A 4375-nucleotide genomic window follows, 5' to 3' on the forward strand; every position below is an offset into this window, starting at 1 on the left:
TCTTGTTACCCTGTGTGCATTTCAGTATTCTGTTGGGTTCAGTTCATTGTCCTTTATTACTTTTGCTAACGTTTGTAAAGTTTAATGTGTTAACGTTTTCTCCTGTGCCTTAGTTTGAATCATTGCATTCTTTGTTTTTGTTTATAAATAAGGTTAAATGGCTGCCTTCCTTTCTTCCCCACAACACGCTGTAACAGGAACACTTAATTCTGGTCAATCACGGCCACATCTTTCCTAATAGTCCCTTTCGTCAATGACAATGCTGTATATCAATCCACTCTTCCTGGTAACTGAAACCACCACTACTTCCATGTCTCTCATATCACATTAGGACTGTGTCTGGAATCACCCCTATACCAACACAATCTTGTTTTGGTGAATTGGGGGCGAATTGTCATACAGTCTGCTTACATAGTGAAGGTTATGTGTAGAGGTGGGTTTAGGGGTAGACCTATTTTTTACTTTCTAAGCATTGTATGTTTCTGCAGTATTCACATTATATAAATTCATACAAAATAACCACCTTGTAAAATAGTTACATTTTCCCATGATATTGGGTTAACTTATTTGGGAGGACAGCCATTTTAAGTGATTGTCAGAACTGTAGGGAACTCATTTAATTACAAAATGCAATAACAAGTGTGCATTGGATATATTCTGAAGGGATAGCTGCAAAAGAACACACATGCACCATGAGCACCACATCAAAAATGTCCACGTCTCGTCAGAGGATAGAACATTGGGTGCACTCCTTGTCCAAACTGACTCATTAAGTGTACTATAGTACAAGTGGACTATAGTGGGTATAGGACGGGCTATCTTTTTTTTTTTTATCCAAATGCAGCTGGCACCATCTTGTGTCTCAGTTGTAGTTGACCTTAGACAACTTCAGTTCATTACTGTAATATTGTTGCAGTGTTCATCTTGTTGCTAGGCAGATTGTTTTGTGCTATGTAGTGGACTATTTTTTCTTAGTGGAAGCCTTACGACAATATAAAACAGTACTCTCAAATCACTACTTAATGGTTAAGAATTATGTTATTTGCTGTTATTTGCTATAATTATCACATTATTGGCCACTGCACTGTACATAAATCATGACTTTTTTTACTAATCTTGTCTGCTGCCAATGCCATAATAATGTAAACCAAGCAATTTTCACATGATACACAGAATTATAGAAAAGGAAAGAAAAACTCAATTTAGGTACAATAGTCCATGCACCTAAATCAGTAGTCACGCCACAAAAAAATAGCCTTTGAAAATGTATTAATACACTTTTTGAACAGAATAATTAATATAAGCATGAACTAGGCTTCCTTTGTAAATGCATTACTGAGGGACAAGTCAAAATTACTTTCTGTGCCAAATGACAGCATGCCACAGATGCTGTTGACAACCAAAGGGGGAAAAAAAGAATTAGATTTATCCTTCAGTTTGCAAATACAAAACTCTTGCTGGTTTTGAACCTATAACCTTTCATTCCTTTATTAGACAAGCATAGCCACCCAAGGTTGTCAAATGAGCACAATCATTTTGTGCTTTTTTGACAGTGAACCTTCGTGTTACTTTTTCCAATTAAATTATTTTATGACTAAACGATTTGATTAATATTTGCAAACAATGGTTTTGTCACTGGCAATTCGTCTCTCATGCATTAATTATGCTTTAGAAAATAAGCTCTTGTGGCCTTTTAAAAGTTAATGGAACAACAGCTGTAGACAGAGCAGAGGGGAAAATGATCAACAGAATGTGAATGTCTGAAACAGAATAGGGGTGTGAGGGAGACACAATGAGGTGGGCATATGCATGCACATTAAGGTGTTTAAAAATTAGAAAACAAACAGTGAGAAAGAGAAGAGCAGAGTTAAGACAGCAAAGGGCAGGCACAAGAAAAAAGAGAAACATCATGAAAGAAACAGTTTCAGCTACAGCACAGGTAATGGAGGAAGAGAGAGGATGAATGTAAGCCAAGTCTCCCAACATTCCCTCCCCCTGTACAGGCCAGCTCAGAGGAGGAGTGTAGGTGGGAGTTAAGCATTTCTCCAGATGTGGTTGACTGCTGCTCCTGGAGTCTGACTTTCTCCAGATAAGCCTGCATCACTCGGAGCTCCCAACAGTTCTTGCTCAGTTAAGTACAGGGATAAACAAAACTACGGAGCCATCTGCAAACAATTACACACTTCGTCTTCACCTGTAACGTTTTCTCAACAGGAACTTTGAGGTAAGACGCAATATTTGTTCCAAGATACTCAAGTTGAGATCTGTCTCAGCATCTAATTATCAGAAATGGCATGCCATTTTTTTTTCTTCAGAACTGTCTTGGTCATAAATATTCCAATGCATATTGAAAAGTTCCCTGTAGTTCACCTTGGACATTAGAGAGAACTTTGAACTTTCATTAGAATCTCAGTTTATCTGAATTTCATCCTATTCAAATAAATTCACATAATTTTGACATATGACCTAGCATATTAAACAGAACTGAAGCCGGAGCAGAAGTTAACTTCAAAAGAAGTGTTGAGGTTTGATGATCGTAAAATATCTTTGATAGAATTATGCATGAATTCAGTTAATATTTTAAAAGTGAAGTAAATCTGTCTGAGGTCCAGGGCAATCAGCCAGTATTTTACAGTAATTCAAGCCACCAAAGATCAATTTGAATTAATTTTAACATAAATTATGCCCTCAAAAGTCAAAACTAGGGATGTAACAGTATGCAAATTTCTTATCACGATTATAGTGACCAAAATGATCACGGTTCTCTGTATTATCACAGTATTGTTAAAATGTGCTGGAGATGTTCAAAAAGTACCGACACATAAATCACTTCACCAAGTTTTATATTTAAAAATCAACAAACAATAAATAAAATGACTTTTTGTTTGCATAATCACTAAAACAATGACATTACTAATGATGTTCGGATTTTAAATGACAACTTGACTGACAACAGTTTAATAGCATGTTGAAATATCTAATGAAAATGTTAAAAAAAAAGCTTTGAAAAAGTTTCATAAAAAGGTAAACCTCATATTTCAGCCTTTAAATAAAGAAAAGATAGGCTATGTCAAAATGATAATTGATTAATAAATGATTATATGTATTTTATCTGCTCCATAAATCATTCTAGATAACTTATCTGAATTGTTTAAATGTGTAGAATCCACATAAGCTTGTTTTTCATCAACCGGTCAAAATTGACAGCAGGGCATGCAAATTCGGTCCGTTTTTGGCCAGACAGAAACTACAAACAGGCTGAATGTAAATATAAGTCTCTGTAAATCCATTCGCTGACAGCAGGTGGCGCTTATGGAAAAGCTGAATTAGGGCTGTTTTCCATAACCTTCGTGGACAAAGCAGTATCGTGATTAAGAACACTTCCTTTAGGTATTACATGGAGCGAAGATGAAAACAAAATGCCATCGAATCATTTTTGAAGACAGTCAGAACCTTCAGAGTAGGGATGTAACGATTACCAGTTTGACGATTTGAACAACTCGCGATAAATAAATGCTGTGCAGCATAGAGCACAGTTTTAAGTAACAGTCTCACATGCGCACAGCACACATAGTAGTTTCGTTTTGAGTGAAAACAGGGCGGAAAAGCTGGGAGGTTTTAAAAGAGTGCTAAGGGAATTATACAAATGAATATATGAATGAATTAATTATATGAATGTACCTCTGAAGGTTCTGACTGTCTTCAGAAACGATTCGATGGCATTTTGTTTTCATCTTCGCTCCATGTAATACCTAAAGGAAGTGTTCTTAATCGCGATACTGCTTTGTCCACGAAGGTTACGGGAAACAGCTCTAATTCAGCTTTTCCATAAGCGCCACCTGCTGTCAGCGAGTGGATTTGCAGATACTTATATTTACATTCAGCCTGTGTGTAGTTTCTGTCTGGCCAAAAACGGACCGAATTTGCATGCCCTACTGTCAATTTTGACCGGTTGATGAAAAACAAGCTTATGTGGATTCTACACATTTAAACAATTCAGATAAGTTATCTAGAATTATTTATGAAGCAGATAAAATACATATAATCATTTATTAATCAATTATCATTTTGACATAGCCTATCTTTTCTTTATTTAAAGGCTGAAATGTGAGGTATACCTTTATATGAAACTTTTTCAAAGCTTTATTTGAACATTTACATTAGACATTTCAACATGCTATTAAACTGTTGTCAGTCAAGTCCATTTAAAATCCGAACATCATTAGTAATGTTATTGTTTTAGTGATTATGCAAACAAAAAGTAATTTTATTTGTTGTTTGTTGACTTTTAAATATAAAACTTGGTGAAGTGATTTATGTGTCGGTACTTTTTTAACATCTCCAGCACATTTTAACAATACCGTGATAATACTGA

The 4375-nt window shown here is 35.4% G+C and overlaps 1 protein-coding gene across 1 annotated transcript in view; it reads left to right on the forward strand.

Moving 5' to 3' along the window:
* The first annotated feature begins 2167 nt into the window (after window positions 1–2167).
* Window positions 2168–4375, forward strand: part of LOC107591897 (matrix-remodeling-associated protein 5) — a 25289-nt gene continuing 23081 nt past the window's right edge. The window contains exon 1 of the mRNA XM_016281173.1: window positions 2168–2224. The gene's annotated coding sequence lies outside the window, so the exon portion shown is untranslated. The remainder of the gene's footprint in view (window positions 2225–4375) is intronic.

This window comes from Sinocyclocheilus grahami, unplaced genomic scaffold (genome assembly GCF_001515645.1).
Source record: "Sinocyclocheilus grahami isolate Dianchi unplaced genomic scaffold, SAMN03320097.WGS_v1.1 scaffold147.1, whole genome shotgun sequence".
NCBI lineage: Eukaryota > Metazoa > Chordata > Actinopteri > Cypriniformes > Cyprinidae > Sinocyclocheilus > Sinocyclocheilus grahami.